Source organism: Chrysemys picta, chromosome 11, assembly GCF_011386835.1.
Source record: "Chrysemys picta bellii isolate R12L10 chromosome 11, ASM1138683v2, whole genome shotgun sequence".
NCBI lineage: Eukaryota > Metazoa > Chordata > Testudines > Emydidae > Chrysemys > Chrysemys picta.
The window spans coordinates 71,009,576-71,033,188 of record NC_088801.1 but is presented as its reverse complement, the minus strand read 5'-3'; the positions used below and the strand labels follow the sequence as shown (position 1 = coordinate 71,033,188).

General features: G+C 42.2%; 1 protein-coding gene across 10 annotated transcripts in view; it reads left to right on the top strand.

Moving 5' to 3' along the window:
* HDAC4 (histone deacetylase 4) overlaps positions 1-23,613 on the top strand; it is a 438,771-nt gene that overhangs the window by 19,481 nt on the left and 395,677 nt on the right. The window contains exon 2 of one of the 10 annotated variants that reach the window (XM_065562157.1): positions 11,376-11,422. The exons of the other annotated variants lie outside the window; for them this stretch is intronic. The gene's annotated coding sequence lies outside the window, so the exon portion shown is untranslated. The remainder of the gene's footprint in view (positions 1-11,375; positions 11,423-23,613) is intronic. 10 annotated transcript variants of the gene reach the window in all.

Here is a 23,613-nt window from a genome sequence, read left to right as displayed (position 1 = left end):
GTAGTAACATTGAACAACCTAGAATGGCTGTTCTCATGGGGATCCTATATCCCTGGCCTTGGAGACATCGGGTTAAATCTTCACCCGGAGATTGGCCTGGTTGATTATCTGAGGGCTCCATGTCAGTCAGGCTCAGGTATGGCTCAGTAGCACTTATCAGGCTCAGAGATGACGACTCATTACGTATGGCCTGGTGGTTGAAAGCTTTCTTAAACAAGCATGAGCAGTGTTGCTTGAGATGGGACAAGGTTTTTCTTTTTACGTATCGTTTTAGGGCAACACTTCGATGGTAGGGACGTTTTCCTCCACACTTAATACCTGTGTAAAGTCATTTATCAGTTTGTGTGTTTACCATAATGGCCAATCTCTTTTCATCATCAAACAGCTGTGTAGAGTCACAACCTTTAAATATGTAAATGGGGCTTGCTGTAGCTGGTGAATCTGCTGTTCAGTGGCAGATTCAAATATATGGATTTGGTTTTGTTTCACAAAACTTGAGGAAAACAAGCCCATACACTTCTGAAACCAAGCCAACTCCAACACTTGATGCAAATGTCAGTGAATGTCCCAAGTAGAGATGTTTCTAGCCACATCAGGCTATTCTGTATGGGCTTGAAGGTGGACTGGGGGGAAAAAAATCGGGGACAATAACAGTGACTATTCAAGAGCAGGCAGTAATAGTAGAGCACTAGGTTGGTGCTTTTCTGCATGACTGGATCTAGACTTCATCCTACATGGCCATTGTCCATAATATTATTGTAGTATTAAAAATGTTATTTAATTTGAAATTACTACATAGTCTCATTTCTGACTAAATCTCAGACTGGTGGGGGCAGTGGCATATTAGTTTATAATAAGGACAGAACTAAACACACAAGATAAGGCACATTGAGAACAAAGTGGAAAAACCCTGGCACAATAGACCAAAATGGAAAACTTAGAAGTTGCCTAAGAAATCATTATAGTTGAATTGCAGTAATACACCTCTACCTTGATATAACGTTGTCCTCGGGAGCCAAAAAATCTTACCGTGTTATAGGTGAAACCACATTATATCGAACTTGCTTTGATCCGCCGGAGTGCGCAGCCCCGCCCCCCTGGAGCACTGCTTTACCATGTTATATCCAAATTCGTATTATATCGGGTCGTGTTGTATCGGGGTGGAGGTGTAGTTGAATTCATAGGTTGGAAAAGTGCAAAAAATATGCAGGAGGATTATTTTTTAGGAGAAAATAAGTCAAAGGTAAGGAAACTAAAATCCTTACTTTAGTGATAGACTTTTTTTTTAAGTATGCCATTAAAAAACACAAGGCATACACACCCCTACATGAACAAGGAAGCAGGAAGGCAAGAAATTGAGTTGGTGGCAGTCAGATATAGAATACACGACTCCTGACACCAAATCCTCTGGTACAACCACTAGATCAGTGGTTCTCAATCAGGAGTACGTGTGCCCTTGGGGGTACACAGGGGTCTTCCAGGGGGTACATCAACTCATCTAGATATTTTCCTAGTTTTACAACAGGCTATGTAAAAAGCACTAGTGAAGTCAGTACAAACTAAAATTTCATACAGACAATGATCTGTTTATAGGGCTCTATATATTATACACTGAAATGTAAGTACAGTATTTCTATTCCAATTTTATTTTATAATTCTATGGTAAAATGATAAAATAAGCAATTTTTCAGTAATAGTGTGCTGTGACACTTTTGTATTTGTCTGATTTTTTGTAAGCAAGTAGTTTTTAAGTGAGGTGAAACTTGGGGTTACGCAACACAAATCAGACTCCTGAAAGGGGTATAGTAGTTGGAAAAGTTGAGAGCCACGGCACTAGATCATGCTCACTCCATGTATTCAGTATTTGAAATCAAGTTCCAGTCCACTCCATACATAGGTAAGCACAAAGACAATGCTATGTGTACATTAATGATGTATTTATCTAATTATAAAATGGCGGTAGAAGCAAAATTTGAGATTTATCTGCTGTACCGTATATACTCGTTCATTAGCCCATTTGTTTATAAGCCAACCCCCCAAAATAGATAGGTTAAAAATAGCAAAAACTGTATGACCCTTTCATAAGCCAACCCTATATTTCAGGGGTTGGAAAACTTTGGCTCCCGGCCCGTCAGGGTAAGCAGCTGGTGGGTCGAGACGTTTTGTTTACTTGGAGCGTCTGCAGGCATGGAGCCCCTTAGCTCCCTGTGGCTGCGGTTTGCCGTTCCCAGCCAATGGGAGCTGCAGCAAATGCAGACGCTCCAGGTAAACAAAATGACAATGTGTTAAATATTCAAGTCAATGATTCCCTAGAGAAGAGGTCGGCAACCTTTCAGAAGTGGTGTGCCAAGTCTTCGTTTATTTGCGGTAATTTAAGGTTTCGCGTGCCAGTAATACATTTTACGTTTACAAGGGCCGGCGGACTGGCAGTCGGCTGAGCGGACCGGTGGCTGGGACCCCAGATCGGCAGTGGGCTGAGCGGCTCAGCCCGCTGCTGGTCTGGGGTTCCGTCCATCCAGGCCGGCAGTGGGCTGAGCGGGGCCGGCGGTGGGGACACCAGGCTGGCAGCAGCGTGCCACAGTAAATCAGCTCGCGTGCCGCCTTTGGCATGCGTGCCATAGATTGCCGACCCCTGCCATAGAGTTTAAAATCATCAAATTTTGGTGTAGACCTGTTTATAAGCTGACCCCCGCTCTTTGATGCGTCACTTTTTTACCAAAAATATTCGGCTTATGAACGAGTATATACGGTGTGTGCCATAGAATCATAGGTTCCCAGGCCAGAAAGGACCACGTTAATCATTTAGTCTGACCTTCTGTATACAACAGGCCATAGGACCTTTTAGAAAAACATTCAATCTCTATTTTAAAATTCAGAGATGAAGAATCCACCACAACCCTTGGTAAATTGTTCCAATGGTTAATTATTCTCACCATTAAAAATGTACACCTTATTTCCATCTGGATTTGTCTAGCTTCTACTTCCTGGCATTGGATCAAGGATACTTTTTTGCTGCTAGATTGAAGAACCCACTATTAAATGTTTGTTCCCCATGTAGGTACTAACAGACTGGGATCAAGTCACCCCTTAACCTTTCTTTGTTAAGCTAGATAGATAGACTCAAGGAGCTCAATCACTATAAAACAAGTTCTATAATCCTTTAATCGTTCTTGTGGCTCTTTTCTGAACTGTTTCCAATTTATTCAACATCCTTCTTGAATTCTGGACCCAGGATTCCAGTAGTGGTTACACCAATGTCAAATACAGAGTTAATTTTAACTTCTAATCCTATTCAAGATTCCCCTGTTAATGCAACCAAAGATCACACTAACACTTTTGGCCACAACATTGCCCTGAGAGCTCATGTACAGCCAATTGTCCACAATGACCCCCAAATCTTTTTTATAGTCTCTGCTTCCCAGGATAGCCCCGCATCCTGCAACTATTGCTTTTTTCCTAGATGTATACATCTAGCCATATGAAAATGCATATTTTTTGCTTGCGCTTAGCTTACCAATAGATCCAGATTTCTCAGTATCACTGACCTGTCCTCATCATTATTTACCACTCCAATTTTTGTCCTCTGCAAACTTTATCAGTGACTTTTTGTTTTCTTCCAGGTAACTGATAAAAATGTTAAATAGCATAGGGCCAAGAAACAATCATTGCCAAGACCCCACTAGAAACACACCCATTGGAGGATGATTAGTTACATTTTGAGACCTATTAGTTAGCAAGCTTTTAATCCATTTAATGTGTGCCATCTTAATTTTATATATTTCTAGTTTTTTAATCAAAATGTTGTTGGGTACCAAGTTAGATGCCTTACAGAAGGCTTGATCTGTTTTCCATAAACTCATGTAGGTTGATTTATTAATAAAGAATGTAAGGAGGGTAATATAGATTATGAATGCAGAAAAGGAAGAAGTGTTAGAATTTATAGCATTTCCATCTAGCAATGGATCAGTACCATTAGTAGGATTCTTTTTGTTCCTAATATATATCTTATTGTCCTTAACTCTGCTGGCCATATGTCCCTCTGCTTCCCTTAATTTTCTACAGTTCCTAGCTTCTAGTTTATATTCACTACTATCAACTTTCCTTTTCTTCCATTTGTTATAAATATATTTTTATAGCTGCCTTCACTTTCCATCTAAAGCAGGATGTTTTTTTAAACTAATATGGCCTTCTTCCTCAACTGTGGGATTGTGGATTTTGGGGCATTTAGTATAGTGTTCTTGTATATCTCCAACAATCTGACATTTTTCTGATTTTAAATTCTTCCTCCCAGCTGATTTGGCTCATAATTGTTTTCAGCTTTGTGAAATTGGCCCTTTTATTCCACTAAGTAATATATATCACTGGTTTGGACTTCATTCTGTTTGCACGTAAATGTGATCAAGTCACAATCACTTTTTAGTTCTGGGATCAGTTCCTCTTTATCTGTGAAGACAAGATCTGATATATAATTCCCCCATGTTGGATGTAGTACTTTCTGAGAGCTTTTGTATAAGAGTTTGACTGCATGGGGACTGTCATACCATCTTAATGAGAGATAGTGTAGTACAGTTGGACGCTACTTTCAATTCTTGGATCATGTATAATGCTCTCCACATCCCTTTCTTCATTCTAGGGAAATGAACTGGCTTCGAGAGGCTGCTAAAAGGAACCCCAGGGAGCAGTGGGTGTGAGGAACCATAAATTGAGTTGCCAAAAAGGATGCAAAATCAAATGTGTTTGAAAGGGCTATTGGATTTGGGTGCACTGACTCTGGTCAGGAAGGACAACCTCAGAAGGGCTAATTCAGCATAGCTCTGGAACAGAAAAATCTAATGCCTGCACTCTTCAGAGCAGTGAGTGATTTTAAAATTCAGGGGGAATTCTAAAGAGGAATGAGTTGAGGCTATACACACACTTTTTCAAAAGTGATTTTTTTACATTCTTTGAGTGATGAGGTCTCCCCTCATGAAGATCAGTTCTAAGTTTTTAGTGCATATTAGATAAACTCCCTACATAGCTGTACTGTTTTTTTTCTTTTTGGTACTATAAGTACCAAAGTTGCTGAGTAATGGGTAATTTTTAATGTGTGCACTTCCAAGTACTCAAACTCTTTAAAGAGCCTGGGATTTTAAAATATATTAAAGACTGATGGGGCTTGCATTCCTAGTATTGCAACATAAGGTGTTATTTCTCTGTTCCAGACTGTAAATATTTATCTCTGCTCAAAGTAGAGCAGCTACTAGTGAGAACTCATCTGGCATACTTAGAGGTTTTCCTTAAGGAATTTGTTTCCTTTTATTTACAGTGTTATCGTATATTTAAATTCCAGTGCCCTCATGTACAGCACGGAGGCTTGTTCTTAATACTGGCAAAGAAAACCCAGATTCTGAAACACTCTCTAAATACAGATAACTGTAATTTTCTGAGCATATGCTGTGACCAGTGTGTGGGTGTGAAATTCCAGCAAATCAAGGAAATGATGCCAATGTTTTAATATGGATGCAAGAGAACCATTGATGGAGAAGCAGTGATTGCAGGCCATGTCAGCTGGGGAGCTCTCCAGCAGTTATTGCAGGGCAAACCCAAAGTGGGGGAGATTGTAAGAGATATACAGGAACAACTTAAATCCTCCTGAGTCAAGTATCACGTACCTATTTGCCTTTCCTCTTTTCTTTTTTTTGCCTGAGGTCAGGGCCGGCTTTAGGCCGATTCGGCTGAATTGGGCCCCGCGCCAAGAGGGCCCTGCGCCGCAGCTCTCCACCCCGCCCCCAGCTCACTTCTCCCTCCTCTCCTCCCCTCCCCTGCACGCTCTGTCCCCTGCTCCTCCCCCTCCCCTGCTTCCCACGAATCAGAGGTTCGCGGGAAGTCTGAAAAGAAGCAGGGGCGGGCAGGCAGGCTGGCAGCACCAGGTAAGCTGGGGTGGCGGGGGGTGCGAGAAGGGCTCCGGGGAGGCGCGGTGCGGCCCAGTCCAGCCCCGGCCAAGCAGCTCACTCTGGCCCCGGTTCTGGCCGAGTGAGCCGGCCCGGCCCCGGCCGAGCACCCCCCGGCCTCAGTGGCTCTGGCTCGGCTCGGGCCTGGCCCCCGCGGCTCGCCTCAGCTCGGGCCCAGCCCCCTTAGCTCAGCTCCGGGCCGGCCCGCCCCCGCAGCTCGGCTCCGGGCCGGACCCAAGCCCCGCGACCCTGGCCAGAGCTCTGGCCGGAACGCGGCCCGATTCCTGGGGGTGGGGCTTGCCGCAAGTCCCGCCCCCAGGAATCGGGCCCCGCTCTTTCTAAAGCTGGCCCTGCCTGAGGTCTCTCCTTCTTGCAGGGTGTGGGGCAGCATTTCAGAATAGCCCATTGTTATAGCAACCCTCTTTTCAGAGCTTATCAGTGCTGTTTAACTGAACCAATAATTGAAAAATCAATTATTAAAATTAGTTTTTGTCATGTTAGTTGAGTCTCTGTGGCGAGATCTGGAAACATATTTTTCTCTACACAGCACTTTTGGAATCCTCACTTCCACGTAAGGCTTATTTCTAAAGAAACACAAATTACCTTAAGAAGAACAGGAGTACTTGTGGCACCTTAGAGACTAACATATTTATTTGAGCATAAGCTTTCGTGGGCTACAGCCCACTTCATCGGAGGCATGTAATGGGAAATACAGTAGGAAGGGGTGTGAACATGAAACAAGGGGTGTTACCATACACACTATAAGGAGAGTGATCAGTTAAGGTGAGCTTTTATCAGCAGGAGAGAAAAAGAACGGTTTGTAGTGGTAATGAAAATGGCCCATTTCCAGCAATTGACAAGGAGATATGAGGAACTGTACAGGGAGAAATAAGCATGGGGAAATAATGGCCCATCCACTCCCAGTCTTTATTCAAGCCTAATTTAATGGTGTCCAATTTGCAAATTAATTCCAATTCAGCAGTCTCTCATTGGAGTCTGTTTTTCTGAACTTTTTTTGTTGTAATATTGTGACTTTTAGGTCTGTAATCGAGTGGCCAGGGAGATTGAAGGGTTCTCCAACTGGTTTTTGAATGTTATAATTCTTGACGTCTGATTTGTGTCCATTTGTTCTTTTGCGTAGAGACTGTCCGGTTTGGCCAATGTACATTGCTGGCACATGATGACATATATCACATTTATAGATGTGCAGGTGAATGAGCCTCTGATTGTGTGGCTGATGTGATTAGGTCCTATGATGGTATCCCCTTAATAGCTATGTGGACAGAGCTGGCAACGGGCTTTATTGCAAGGATAGGTTCCTGGGTTAGTGTTTTTGTTGTGTGGTTGCTGGTGAGTAATTGCTTCAGGTTTGGGGGCTGTCTGTAAGCAAGGACTGGCCTGTCTCCCAAGATCTGTGAGAGTGATGGATTGTCCTTCACGACAGGTTGTAGATCCTTGATGATGCCCTGGAGAGGTTTTAGTTGGGGGCTGAAGGTGATGGCTAGTGGAGTTCTGTTACTTTCTTTGTTGGGCCTGTCCTGTAGTAGGCACTCTTCTGGCTCTGTCAACCTGTTTTTTCACTTCAGCAGGTGGATATTGTAGTTGTAAGAACACTTGATAGAGATCTTGTAGGTGTTTGTGTCTGTCTGAGGGGTTAGAGCAAATGCATTGTATCGTAGAGCTTGGCTATAGACAGTGGTGTGGTCTGGATGAAAGCTGGAGGCATGTAGGTAAATATAGTGGTCAGTAGGTTTCCGGTATAGGGTGGTGTTTATGTGGCCATCGTTAATTAGTACTGTAGTGTCCAGGAAGTGGATCTCTTGTATGGACTGGTCCAGGCTGAGGTTGATGGTGGGATGGAAATTGCCTTAAATCTTTGTAGCAGTTTACCTTTTGCAGTAACATGAAGGGCATTTAAAAAAAAAAAACTTGTCTGGGAAATGGGAGACTTCAGCCTAGCTACAGTTCTTTTGTCTTCACAATTTTTATATGAATTTTATTGTTTATGAAGCATGCCAGGCTGAAGTCCCCTAGATGCAAAACAAGCGCGTAATAGTCAGCAGTGTTGCAAGCTTCGACACTTTCCACTGCTTAGGGCCTCAGCTCTTCTCTATTGAGATTACTCTTGGAGTGAGAGGATAGTTAATTTTCCATGCACATTCAATACTTGGCCTCTCTGCCCATCAAGTGTGCCAGTTGTGCTGGTGGTTTTCGTGATGTGCGTGCATGCATGCTTGTCCACTAGGCAGGGAATGGACTAATCCAGTTAGTTGAGTGAATAGAAATCAGGTAGCAAGTACTTCATGTCATATCTGATCTAGTTTCCATTCAAGCCATTATTTTCAGAGCCATCCTGTATGTGCCAGGACAAGATGGCTCAAATCTTGTATCCAAAAGGAATTCTAGAACTTGTCCTTCTGTTAAACCTATCAAGCCCTTTGGTTCAAAGGTGCTATATAGGTAAAATGAAGTACAATATCTTCAATTTCCTTGGGTCTTTAGTATCCTTATATACTATTTCTGTATTCTTCATTAGGTGTTTACACCCGCCCCCCTCCCCCCCCAAAAAAACAAAGAAAAACCCAAGGACAGAGATCCTTTTGAATGTGGTTTTTGTGTATATATTGCCTTCTCTGAAAGACTAACTTTAAGTAAATAATAAAATGAGCTATTTAAATTGTAATTCTAATCTTACAAACTTCTTCTATTTGTGGGACACAGAATTTGTTGCCATGGTATCAGTGTTCTTTAGCAAAAAAGCATTTTCCTCAGTCATTGTGGAAACATCTTTTTTTTTTTTTTTTTTAACACTGTATAGTTCATCTTTTGGCACTGTCATTGATGCCTTCAAGTCTGTATAGATCGCTTTATAATTTTTAATATCCGCAGAGCAATTAAGTTATTGCTCTTGCTATTCCTCTGTTTTGAAACCAGAGGATGGTCTCTGGGGAAAAACCTCTGTCTGACCTCGTCACTTCTTAATGGCTGAATAGTTGTTAAGGAAGAATAAGAAATTACCAGTACTGAACTTTCATTGGTCGCCACTCCTCTGCTTTATTTGTACATGACTGCAAGGAATTATTCAGCAGACTTTTTTCTGATCAACATTTCTTGGGAGCATTTGTGGTGGTGGTGAGCACACCGTAGCAGTGAAGTCCCCTTTAACTATAGAAAGGAAGGAAAAGTCTGTGACCACTTTTTAAAAATGCTTCAAACTCAAAAATGAGTGAATTTTCCTATTTCCCACCCCCCATCTTCTGCCCCCCTGCCCCTCCAAGTGGAATTTCCATTTGTTATGGTGGGAGTCACCAGATGGTGCTGTTACATATAATTTTACAATGCAAGCAGTGGACAGACTTGGGGGGGGGGAAAAGTGTCATATTGTTAGTTTTGTGGTATGGCAAACAGCTTCCCCCAAATAACCTATAACTTTTCTAACCAGGCATTGGTGTTTTGGACTGAGATTTTTGCAAAAGGGATTTGCCTGTGTGCTGTCTGACTGCATTTATTCAGGAACTGGTGTACATAGTGAAAATAAAGTTTCACTAAGAAAATACCCAGAGTCCAGATTGCTGACTTCTCATCCAGGGGGGAACCAACCTTAAGGCCCAAACATCTGCTACTGCTTTGCAGAGGGGTGATACTACTTCTCTGTATATATGGTTCTAGTGATACACTAATTTAAGCTCTTACTTGGACTTCTGGACTACTACGAAGTATTGCCATATTAAAAATATGTCACTGCTAATGTTACGGGAGATGCACTAATAAGATGGTGAAAAATGGAGAGGGTGCGAATATCTGCTAGTTCTTCCTCTGTAGCATCCTAGTAGTTCTGTTTTGGACATTGCTTACATCAAAATTGAAAACGTGTGCATGCACATTCCCTGTGCAGTTGAAAGTGCATTTTCATTTTAATGTTGAAAGCCTAATATTTAAGGGGATGTAATCTTAATAATTACCTGGGTGCATATTGTACCTTCTTGTGAACTCAAATACTGTTTATGCACTTGGGGACAATAGCCAATACTGAGATAGGTTAGCTCATGAGATATAAGAACTGAGCACTTAATAGTGCTTCAGTTCTGGCAGTTGTATTTTCATACTATCACATTGTGCTCTTATAATATTTGAATACAGATGGTTTTGTTACACTGTGCTCATCTGTTTTACTGATGTGGAATATTATGTAGTACTGGTAAATGGTAAATTTGGAGCAATAAAAACTTCATACCATTTTAAAGTGTGATTCATAAATACTTGACTGTACTTTGAATTGAGGCAATCTTTTGAGAGTAGAGAACTATTTGCTCAGGAGTGAGAAGTAAATATGATGCTTCACTTTGACCAAGATGGATTTAGTTCCACACTGCAGTTTGATAACTTGCTTACGTGCCATAATAATTTTTAAACCGCTAAAATATACTAGCTTCTTGTAGGGTTGAGAGAGATGACCTACGTTTTCACTCACTGTTATGCACACAAATACTAATTATACTACCTCTGCCCCTTTTCATTTCTGTCCCTCACCTCCATTTCATAACAGAGAAGTCTTCATTTTTTTTAGAATCTACATCTTTTTAGCCTGAGCATGCTTTGAATGCAGATGTGTATAGAGAGAAGGAAGCATATTTGTGTTGTGGTTACTGCATAATAAGGATATTGCTAAAATGTAAATTTCATTTTAAGAAAATACTGAGATGAAGTCCCAAGGAGTCATTTGTCTTCTGTGCTGTAGCATATCTAGCAATACGTTTTCATTGTGTCGTTATAGAAAGCCATCCTAGTGTAAGCAATGGTTGTTAATCTCAATTTCTAGGTTATGTTCCCTTCATCATAATGTTACATATTAATCATATTGTGTTCATGGTGACAGCAATAAGTCTCCAGATTATCATAAAAAACAAGATTTTTGAAAGTACTTTGTATCCCTATCCACCCCCTTTCTTCAGAGTAAAACAGAAATTGTTTCATAAAGCAAAGGGTTTTCTGTTTTGCAGCTTCCTGGAAACTCTAACATTAGATTTAGTAGCTAATGGCTGTGGAACATGAAATCCAAGCTGTTCCTTCTGGCTTATCACCCGAAAAGATTACCTCCTTTGGGTCTTCATGCTAATCTGGAACATACAAAGGTGTCTGCAAATAATGCACCAAAAGAATATACGAAGAGAACATGAATGTATGACTTTATAGATATTTTGGTATACTGCAACAGGCAGGAATGAAAAGGAACACAAGGCTTAAACTGCTGTGACACTCTACTTCTAGCCTCCAGGAAGGAAAGTTCAGTTTAAGAAGTGTCTGTATGTACACAGTTAACTAGTATGAAAAGCTATAAATGTAGCTGTGTACAACTTAATGTACAACCCCTTGATGGGGGCGGGGTGGATCAGGGAAATTTATTTAACTAGCCTGTCTAAGCTAGAGCTTTAATCCTCCTTGTAGGTGGTGATTGAAGTCTGTCAGATGTTGGGTGATAAGTGTATTAAAAGGTAAGCAATGTCTTAAAATCTAGTCAATTAAGAAAAGGTAAAAATAGCTTCAGGTAATATACCTTTCCTTGAATTTCGCTCCCAGTTTTTATGGTTTTACAATCCAATTTTCTATTTATTTGTTTATTTTTTTAAATTTCCTATCCCAGTTCCTGAGTGAAAGACCCTCACAAACAGGGTAAACTGACTATACAAAGTGCAGTCAAAAGCACAGAGTAAACAGAAATATTTTTCTATACTTCAAGTTAAATAGTAATCTTGGTGTTACTTGTAATACCTCCAATGTAAAACTGTTCAGAGTTTGATGGTATCCTTTTTAAAAGTGACCTGCAAAGGCCTCTTCAAAAAACAAAAGAAAACTTGTACACTTTTTTGTTTGATAGGTAAACAGGCAGATCCTAAATGGGTGTTTTGAGGTGTGCTGTTTTGTTAACAATTAGAAATACCAGCAGTGTGAATGCTGCTCTTCCCAGACTTTTTTGCTAGGCTATTTGGTGTGTACTGTGAGCTCTTGCACCTTAACTGAAGGAGTGACGGTGTGAATCTTTAAGTCATCCTTTTTCCAAAATGTTAATTAGGCATCGAAGTAAAATAAGTGGTGGTAACAGTTTAATATTCAGATCAAAATCCCTGGCCTTCCTATTGCTTGGCTTTAGCTCTCTATTGCTGAGATGTCATGAATAGGGTCCTTACCAAATTCATGGTCCATTTTGGTCAATTTCACGGTCATAGGATTTAAAAAAAAAAAGTAAATTTCATTATTTTAGATATTTAAATCTGAAATTTTACCATGTTGTAACTGTAGGGGTCCTGATCCAAAAGGGGATGGGAGTGGGGGAGGGTTGCAGTATTGCCACCCTTGCTTCTGTGCTGCCTTCAGAGCTGCGTGGCCGGAGAGAAGCAGCTGCTGGCCGGCCGACCAGCTCTTACGGCAGCGCTGCCACCAGCAGCAGTGCAGAAGTAAGAATGACATGGTATGGTATTGCCACCCTTACTTCTGCACTGCTGCTGGCGGGGTGCTGCCATCAGAGCTGGATGCTTGGCCAGCAGCTGCCACTCTCCAGCTACCTAGCTCTGAAGGCAGTGCAGGAGTAAGGGTGGCAATACCACAACCTCCCTACAAAAACATTACGACCCCCCCCCCATTACCCTCTTTTGGGTCAGGGCTCTCAATTTGAAAAACTCTAGTCTCCCTCATGAAATCTGTATAGTATAGGGTAAAAGTACACAAAAGACCAGATTTCATGGTCCGTGATGCATTTTTCACGGCCGTGAATTTGGTAGTCATGAATTCACTAATTCTTAGCCTGGAAGACTCTCTCATAGCTAGGTAGAATTTGAATTTTTTAAGTTGTTTTACATTAGAAATTCAAGCTTTCCCTCTTAAGGAAGCAAAGGACACAAGCCAACTTCCCTCACCCCTCCCCTTAGCAGGTTACCTTTTAATATTCTTGGTTCAGTTTCTAGTGGACACATGGATCTGTCCACTTGTCTACTTAATTTTTTTCTGTGATGATGGCTATGGTATATTACAATTAGCGGCCTCAGCAAGTAGGCCAGGAATTGAATTGTATAGGGACAGAACTGTCCTTCATCCCTAGAATTGGTCTCTGTAGGTCCTGCTTGAGGCACATTATTACTATGGTATGGGAATCTTACACTGTCTTGGTTCAGGTTCAGTAAAGCCATGGATTTGCAAAGACGATGATCCAGATAATCCCCATGAAAAATCAGCTAGAAAGGGAGTAGGGTTATGTAAGAATAAAGCTGAAATAACACTATACATATTGTAGAAAATCCCAGTCTAACCACTATTGAAACTTCAGGCTTAATCAGTGTGAACTGGCTTTTTAAATTCCCATTTCATTAGCTTTAACTTTGCCCATGTGACTTACAAACTTCAGCTTTCCCATTTTGATGTTGACATGCAACTGCATCAGACATTTTTCATGCACTGATGTTGAGCGGAGTTGTAGTACTATATTGATTTTTGCTGTGAAAGGAAAGCTGTAGTTTTGTTCAGTGCTGCATTCTGTAAATGGATGACATACTTCCTATTGACAATTTAAACAGACTTTAATCAAGATTTTTTTTTTGAGTTTTGTTAGTGACTCCCATATAGAAAAACCTGTCTTTACAAAAGGAAGTCCAAACATACCATAATTATAATTGTGTGTCAGCATTTCTCTGTTCTAGAGGCAGTCAGAGAATAAAAACAACATAAGCAAAATGGGGATAACTGTTATGGTGATACCCAAAAGCTACAATCATAACTGGAACTCCATTGCACTAGGCCCTGTGTAGACACTGTCCCTACCCCAAAGACCCTTGTCTAATTATCATTTATCATTGGTGTTTGTGTTAGCAAAGGTAAGAGGCAGTGCGAGAGTTACAAATGATAGCTAGGAGGGAGGATGAGTGTCCCATTAAGAAGATTATATGGGGAAGTGTGTACAACTTAACGTTTGCAATAGTTCCAACTTTTTTAAAATCGGAAAGATTCTCTACCAAACCAGTATCCCTTTATGCACCTTTAACATTTATCCTCTGCCCCTGCAGAGGGTGATCCTGGGCATGGTACCTGCTCTTAGATAGATATAGGTTTTCCACTTTCTATATAGATTGTCAATTACTCTTCTATTTAGCATTAAATTATATTTTGTAAAAATACACATTAGCCCCCAGCTCCTTCAAGGCAGTGGTGCCCCCGGGGGGATGCCTGCACATTGAGTGATTGGGCCATGGGGTACCAAGTGTGCTCTACGCCTCTCTGCTTCTGTCCATGGCAACAGGTGTGGGTGCCTGGAGATGCAAGAGGGCCAAAAAGGAATCAATCTATGGAGCATATTTTCCTTTGTTACACTGGTAAAGTGCTCTGAAGGTGTCAGAGGCCTTTCCCACACCCAAGTCAATTTTCCAATCCATGGAACAGCTTGCAGTCCAGGACTGTTGACAAGAGAGCATCTGGGGCTGTCATGGGTCTGCTCTCAGCTGCTGGAAGAATGGGAGTTTACAAGGGCTGTGTCCCAAAGTCCAGGCTCCTCTGAACAGTTGAGGTATGGCTAGTCCCAGACCTTGATGTTGCAGACAGCCGAACTACTTATGAGACATTCATTGTCAGGGAAACTTCATGTTGGGGGGAGGGATAGCTCAGTGGTTTGAGCATTGGCTTGCTAAACCCAGGGCTGTGAGTTCAATACTTGAGGGGGCCATTTAGGGATCTGGGGCAAAAATCTGTCTGGGGCTTGGTCCTGCTTTGAGCGGGGGTTGGACTAGATGACCTCCTGAGGTCTCTTCCAACCCAAATAGTCGGATTCTATGCTGGGGTCTTCTTAAAGGGCCATTCTGCTCCCTTGGGATTTTTTGTGGGGAGACTAGTCTGTGTAGTGCTCAGAGCTCTACTTGTAAGGAGATAAAAACCCAAACAGGCTAATATAAATGTGGGTGTTTTCTAACTCTTCCCAGATATTGGGAAATGTATTTGCAGTGCCTCCTGATTTGTTGCTTGGTGAAATCTATGATGTTTCTAAACTTGAGGCCTGATGCCTAGCTATCTTTGGTCTGGTCTACACTAGGAATTTACTATATAGCTACGTCTCTCAAGGGTGCGAAAAATCCTACCCCTTGTGAGATGCAGCTATACCACCAACCTAACCCCTGGTGTAGACCAGCTCTAGGTTGATGGAAGAAGTCTTCTGTTGACCTAGATACCTTCTTGGGGCGATGGATTATGTACTCTGATGAGAGAAGTCATCCCATTGGCATAGGTAGTGTCTACGCTGAAGCACTACAGCAGTGCAGCTGCAGTGGTCAGCTGCACCCCTTTAGTGTTTTAAGTGTAGACAAGCCCTCAGCCTGCCTTTTTAGCTCTGCACTTTTTCTGTGTTGGGCCTCTTTTCCTTCCCTTCCTCTGTCCCCTTCTGTCTCACCCCCTCCCCTGATTTCTGAGGCCAGTTCCAGGACATTCACAATAGAATTTGGAATTTGTTCTGTGAGGTCTGCCAGAGATCAGTGGCATCTAGGATATGTTTTAATTTGGTTTTTGATTCAGAGTCGCTAGCTGGGATTTCAGCTATTGTCAGGGTGTGGGGTAATAGGGAGTGGTCGGATTTGGCCACATGTTATCATTTTAGAGCTCTGTAATCACCCAGATATTATCACTGGGGTGGTGTAGTGGCCTAGAATGCTTGGGATTTCACAAAATTAGTTTTAGCTTTTCCTTCAGGCACCAGTCAGATTTTTAGTAACTGAGGCAGCTTCTGACACTTCCATGGCCATCAACAGGATAAAGGAGATTACCCCCTTCGTACCTTCTTATGGCTCTATTAGACTTCTGGATTCTGATCTATAGTTGTGGTTGTTGCCTTCATTTTGGTCAAAGGCTTCTGGATCATCACTTTACTGCAGGCAGTGTTTACGTTCTGGAAATCAACACATTAACTTTACAAAGCCAATTAAATACGCTTTTCTCATATATAGAAATAATAATAAAAAACTTTTGACCTTGGTGTCTTGGCTTCCTTGAATGAGAATGACTTTTGCTGTACTCTGACTTGATTCTCTTCATCCATATAAACATATATGCTGATCTTTCTATAAGGCTTTAGCAAGAATCTTGTAACGCTTGTACTGTAACAAAATATACAACTTTTGAATTGTTGAGAAATTGACTGAACTTTAACCCCGCAGTTAATGTTGCCCCACCATTTAACACATGGAATCAATGAATGCTGCCTGCTTCCCAAATATAAAAAATGATGTATGGGATGGATTCTCTGTCCCCCCAGCTCAGTGCACACTGGGGTTTACAGGAATCCTGCCTATTATGGGAAAGGAAAAGAGAGGGCAATGTGTTGAAGGGTATTTCTCATCAGGTAAGAGGAGCCTTGTCTGAGTTGAGGGGGAAATCTTGCACATTACCTAACAAATGTTGCCTGGTTTTAGCCACTGCTGTTAGTCTGTCACTTTCAGGAATAATAATTACCTAAATTGTAGTTTAGAACCTCAGAAAATGTACTCCCATGCTGCCTGTGTGACAGATGTAACTTCTCAGCACTATTTGACCACCAGCAGGTGGCTGAAATAGGCATTTAATTAAAATGGGCCACTTCTAAATGATTCCATAAAGCAAATGCAGCTGCTTTTGAGCCCCATAGTTTTTCTCTCTCTCTCTCTCTTTCAAGGTGAATGACAGAGGCCAAGAATGTAAAAACATAAGAAGGGTCATACTTGTTCAGACCAAAGGTCCATCTAGCCCAGTATCCTGTCTTCCAACAGTAGCCAATGCCAGGTGCCCCAGAGGGAATGAACAGGTAATCATCCCTGCTCATCCTGCCTAATAGCCATTGATGGGCCTATCCTCCAGGAACTTATCTAGTTTTTTTGAACCCTGTTATAGTCTTGGCCTTCACAACATCCTCTGGCAAAGCGTTCCACAGGTTGACTGTACATTGTGTAATGAAATATTTCCTTTTGTTTGTTTTAAACCTGCTGCCTATTAATTTCATTTGGTGCCCCCTAGTTCTTGTGGTATGAGTAGGAGTAAATAACACTTCCTTATTTACTTTCTTCACACAAAAGTACATGGATTGGAATAGATGTGCAATGAAAATTATTATATGCACAGAGTGCTTAGCAATATGCATATTGATGTTCCTGTGCTGCCTGAAGCCAGCAGTGCAACATAGTGACCTTAAAAAGAAAACTAGATCCTGCTGGATACCAGGATTATATCTACAGTAGAACCTCAAAGATATCAACACCAGAATTAGGGACTTACCGGTCAACCGGACACCATGTGGAACCGGAAGTAAGCAATCAGGCAGCAGGGAGATGACAAAAAACACAACTTCCCTCCCCCCCACCCCCCAGCAATTACTGTATTGTCTCAGGAATTTGCCTGGGGCTAAGGGCTTCAGCCAAGGGGGGAAGTTGGGGCTGCAGCCGCAGGATGGGGGTGGGTCAGGGCTCCGGGGTGGGGTGTGTATGGCTCAGGGTTTCTGACCCACTGGTCTCGGCGCGCCTCCCCCTTCATCCCCTACCTCTTGCCCACGGCAATCAGCTGGCTTGCAGCGTTCAGAAGAGGGGGGAGGAGCAAGGACACAGCGTGTGAAGTAAAGGGGGAGGAGAAGAGGTGGGTCAAGGGTGGGGGCTTGAGGGAAGGGGTGGAGTAGATGGGCCAAAGGTTGAGCCTCCTGCCCCCAGCAAAGTGCCTGTGCTTGCAAGAACAGTAAGAGGAGCAGCCGGACAATCCATCCACTTCCACTCTCTGACTCCACCACCTCAACCGACCTTCATACTCAGCAGTGATGACTGTAGTATTAAATTGTTTCTTTAAAATTGTTTAAAACTTATACCTGTATTAAACTGCTTGTTTAAAGTTGTTTAAAATGTATATAATGCCTTTTGTCTGGCAAAAAATTTTTCCCCTGGAACCTAACCACTCCCCTCCCCCCATTTACATTAATTTTTATGGGGAAATTGGATTCGCTTAACATTGTTTCACTTAGTCGCATTTTTCAGGAACATAACTACAACGTTGAATGAGGAGTTAGTGTAGTCAAAAGTGAAAAGCTGCCTGGAGACTTGAGTTCTAATGTGACTCATTTCTGGAAAGCATGTGAAATATGTTTCAACATAGTACCTAGTGAATATTCTCCATGATATGGACATGAGCAGCTGAGTAATGCTTTATGCAGATTGGAGGGTATGTGCACATATGCAAAAAAAACTTTTATGCTCCTGTGATCATGGGCCTTCTGGGTTCTGAACCAGGCCTATGGGGTGCTCCAAATTATGCTATCTTCCAAGGTCTGTTTTGTAACTGGTAATTGTTGTGGTGCTAGTATGCTTCAGCTACATCAAGCTTCCCCAGTTGCCTCTCCTGTGCTGGAAGAGGTGTAGGGAAAAGTGAAGTGGCAGGAGACTATCAACGACTATTTTACAGCCTTTCCCCCAAATGCCTAGTTTTTATCCCAACTGACAATCTTGTCAAATAGAGACCTGTCTCCTCAGCAGGTGCAGTTAACTTTCAGCACAGTTTCAGCCTAGTCTGAACTGACTGACTCTTGGGGATCCTGTTTTTTTCCCCCCACAACACAGCCATTGCAGCTTCCCTGAAGAGTGGATTGAGCACAGGTCTCCTCCTCCAGTCTGTTCCTCTCTGCTTGCAGGAGTTTTGCTGTAGTGTCCCCTCTCTCTGCTTTTTGACTAATCTGTAAGTAGTACTGATGCTGCTCAGCAGTCATCATCTCTCAGGGCTTGCTGCGGTAATTACCTTCAGCTCTTCAGGCCTGTGTCCATTCTTTCCCCAAGTTGTAAGTGAGCCTCTCCCAATCTTTCTCCTCTTGTCAAACAGGGAGTACAACCCCCCCACCCCCACTTTTTTTTTTTTTAGTTCAGTAGAGATGTCTATTAGTCTCTCCTCAGATTTGGGTTTTTCCTGTTTTGATTGCCTCATTTTTCACGCCATTCAGCAGAGAGCACTGTGCCCTCCGACTTGGCTACTGTCTGTAGTTCTCACTTCTGACCGCACTGTGGACTCCAGGGAGACCTGTCAAGGCTCCTTAATTTCTGGTGCCCTTTCAGTATCTCTGAGGCTGCCGTAGCAGGAAAGCAGGCTGCCCAGTCAGTCTTGCATACTTGCTCCCTCCCGCATAGTTTCTTCTGTGAGACTGCTTGTTTCTGCTCGTCTTGGTTCTGAATTTAATTCAGTTTCTTTAGTCCCCCTGCCTAGGTCTTGCTTGTAGGAGAATCCTCTGATCCTGTAGAAAGACAATTGCAGGCAGGGTGTGGACATTTTCCTAAACTGGAGTTTATCAATGAGTCACATGTATAGCATACCTGACTTCTCAAATTTCCACGCTGCTGGCCACCCTCAATTTGAAGGTGATGAACCGGTAGTCTGATTCCAAGGTGGGTATTTCTGAGAGAGACCTTAAATGCAGCAATGTGGCCTTTAGCATCTTGGGTTATGTATTGTAGGAATGACCTGTGATTGTCAGATGCTGTTTCCAAAACCCTTACCTGTGGCCTGTACGTGTTTGAGATTTCTAATGTTGTGGTTCATACTGATTCTATGGCCACACCTGTATTGTTACTAGGAAAGTGAACATTCCCTCATTTTGGGTTTTTGACCTCTCGTGGTCCTCTTATTGGTGTTTGCTATAGGGCTTGACCATTGGGGATCCCCCCTGGATTCTGTGCTTGTAGAACTAAGATCTATCTACTGTTTACCTCCACTGTTAAGTACATGTAAAAGAGCCACTAAGCTTTACATGCAACACATTCTGCACATCAGAAGGTGTAAGACTGTTTCTAAGGCTCAGAGAAAGGGTCTTCCGTTTTCAAAGCTGATGTAGTCATTGGTTTAAAGGCATGTGCTAATCTAACTTGCAAACAGATGAGCAAGTCTTTACCTTACTGTGTGCCTACTGAATGGAACTTGTGGTCCTCACTTCTACTTTGATCATCTAACACCAGATGGGTGTCCGTTTCTCTGAAGCGGCTGACTTTGGTTAGCTTTCCAAGCTATTCTTGGGTAAGCCCACCCCTTGTATTTTAAGGGTAGTGCTGCCACATCCACGAGGCCCTTTGTATTCTCTCTCAGGATGGTATAGAAAGAGGAGCTTACTGGTTTACCGATTATTGATTACTTACTGGTACTTGATTTTTTTCTTGAGAGATGTTTTGAATTATTTCGAATAAATCCCAAGGTACTATTTGTTATGTGATTACAAGGTCACTTGTCATGAATAGTGTAGGATTATGATTCAGACGTAAAGTAGCAAACTATTAGTTCATAATCTTTAGTCGCTCTTGGCACTTAGCACAATTGTTTAGGTTTCTTCAATCAAACTTCAGATGGTGGCTTCAGTGCATGTATAATATTGGTATTAGTATTCTGGTTTTGTTATTTGGCTAAGCACATTATTTCGTGATACACAAACTGCAGCAAAAGCACATACTGGGTAAGTGGTTTTTTTTTTTTTTTTTTTTTTCAATTATAATTATCCCTGGATCAATTGCAGTAATATATGGTAAATAGAAAGTAGATATTATTCATATCCTTACGGTGCACACGGCCTTGTTAAGATTGACAGACATCTATAGTTTTAACAGTTGGGACACCTTTGATATTGTAAAAAAGGTTTAAAGGGAAAAATTCAAAGTTAACATCATTTTGAGTGAGCAAATAGGAGCAAAGCTCTTCACAGCATATGTTTTGAAACAAAGGTTTCAGGATGGTGAGAAAATGGCATGTTTGCCCTTCTCTAGGCTGACATGAGGATAGTTCTAAAATGGTTGGCATTGGTTAGTAAAGTGTAGAAATGGCCTCGTTAGAGCAGATAGTATTCATATGGTGTGATACCTTAACCATTGTATCCTCAAACAAGTCTTAAGAGATTACTGATAACATTTGTCATGACATAGAACGTCATATTGTATTCTGCTGTTGTTGCAAATAGTATCTGCTTTGCTATTACTGGTCTTTCACTATCTCACTACAATTATTTAATAGATCCAGCTGTACCGTACTGGTATTTTGAAAACTCTCCAATTGCTTTTGCTTTGCTGCATTCTTTATGTAGATATTTAAGTTATATGATAAATTATTTCCTTTGTTTTATCTGACTAGTACCTCTGTAATTGCTATTAGTGGGTGCTGCAGTGTAACACTGAAGATTCTAATTACAAAGGAGAAAAGTCTAATTTGAATCATTTCAATACAGAAGATACAAGCTAAGAAGCTACCATGTTACAGTCTGAGGCAGAGTACGACTGAGCACGTGAAATGTGTTTGTGTGGGAAAGCATTGTATATGAAAAGGATTGTGTAGGATTAACACTTTACCTCAACTTTTGTTCCAGAGGGATTGCCTCTGGGAATGAAGTTTTTTCTTGTTTGCTTAGGGCCTTTTCCAAGGACTAGAGAAATCAAAGAACTACCATTGGCTTCTGTGAGCTTTGGATCAAGCCCTTAATCCTTGATACCTTTACTAAAAATTCCAGAAAGGCTGTTGCTTATGATGACATCTGTCATGGGAACACCTCTGTATTTAGAATTGGAGTAAAATAGTGGTGCCCAAACTTTTCCTTTCCCAACCCCCTCCCCCCCAACCAGTAATGGAATCTGTCTGTGGTGCGCCTCTCCCTCGCCCCCCCCATTACTGCATAGCCAAGGCTTCCCCTTCAGAGGAGGATGGACTGAAGGTGGAGCTGGGGATGGGGGAGGAGCTGGGGGTGGGGGAGGAGCTGGGGCTGGGGGCAGAAAGGGCATGAGGACAGAGCGGGGTTGGCGCTGTAGCTGGGGCTGAGGCTGGAGCTGTAACCAGGTGGTGCTCCCTCTCCGCCCACTGTGGGGACTGGCCCCAGCCTCTCCATGCACCCCATAACGTTTCTCCTCTGAAGTGCACACCCCATAGTTTGGGGACCACTTGAGTAAAAGTGTTACACCTTTTCACAAAGGCCACTGTACAGTGTCAGATGGAAATAACTTAGCCAAAAGTGGCCTAGCAGTGAAAGGTTCTATATCCTGTTATCAGTTGCTGGAGATGTCTAGTCTTTCTTTCTTCTTTAGTGACTGTCTTCCACAAAGCTTGGTGGTTATACAAGGCTGTGATACAAGTTTTCTTTAACTCTTATATGGTTTAAGGCTTGTGTAACAAAGGCCATACGTTGAGCACAGAAGTAAATTTGAAACCATTGCAGTCTGTAGCAGACAGGTGTAATATGCACCATGCATGCTACACTGAGTAGTCAGACTGTGCATTCTGTACTAACTGAAGTTTGTAAAATGATATTTTGTTTAACCCTGAGTGTAGAGCATATTGTAATCATCCCATCTTTTAGCGTCCAAGGCATGGACATCAGACAAGGTCCCAATCTGAAATGAAGTCACTACTGCTCTATGGGCATCCTGAAGCAACCCCCGTTTTCTTTGTTTTGGCACTTCACCCATAAAGTCATCTTGGCACTTCACCCATAAATTAGATTTTTTGTCTTGAGTGAAATTCTATTGCTATTTAAACTCCTAAAAAAAAAAGAGGTTTGTAAAGAGATGTGCTGTCATAACCTTAACTACTGGTTAGTTCAAATATGTAGCTATAACTAAGGCAGTGACACAGCTGTGGTGTGGGCAGAGGGAAGGAAGAGAGACTCCGATTGTCAAAACATACTCACATGTTAAAACAGCATAGGATTCTTGGATTCTAATGAATTAACTCAGTTCAGTATAGAAAGCTTTGTCTGCTTTCCTGGCCACAAAATATGTGTACAAATATATCTGGAAAACTGTCTTACTGCATACAACCATCTCCTGTCCATATATGAACCTGTACCCATTGTTGGCTAGTTGGCTGACCAGGGAGAAGAATGGTCTGGGGAAAGTGTGGGGGGGGGGGGAATTACTCTAGAACTGTAAAAAGTGCTCTGAAAATCTAGTTGTAGCAGGAGAACAGTGATGAGGAAAAACACTAGGCTTCTGAAATGAAATTTAGTTATTGGAGAACATCTGTTAAACAGTCCTATCATCATGCTCCTGGAAACAAGAACTTCCTTCCTTTTTCCCTTCGGGACCATAGGTCATGTGGTGATAGTCTGAGCGCAGTGAACTTGAGCCATTCTCCCTCCCTGCCTTTGGTACACCTTCAGAACCAGGGGCTATGGAAGCAGAGTAGATCATCTCTGTGCACTTCAGAGGTTCCCCATGTTGGAGCTGTTCACTTGTGGATTGCTTTCTGCTCTTTGTGGCACACAGTTGTTCAAAAGATCAGATACCACTGCCTTAGAATCTTTGGATACTACAACTTACTTTTTGACTAAAGAAGCCTTTCTTGCCAGCAGATCGAGGAACGTGATTATTCCCCTCTATTCGGCATTGGTGAGGCCTCATCTGGAGTACTGTGTCCAGTTTTGGGCCCCACACTACAAGAAGGATGTGGAAAAATTGGAAAGAGTCCAGCGGAGGGCAACAAAAATGATTAGGGGGCTGGGGCACATGACTTATGAGGAGAGGCTGAGGGCACTGGGATTATTTAGTCTGCAGAAGAGAAGAATGAGGGGGGATTTGATAGCTGCTTTCAACTACCTGAAAAGTGTTCCAAAGAGGATGGATCTAGACTGTTCAGTGGTACCTGATGACAGAACAAGGAGTAATGGTCTCAAGTTGCAGTGGGGGAGTTTTAGGTTGGA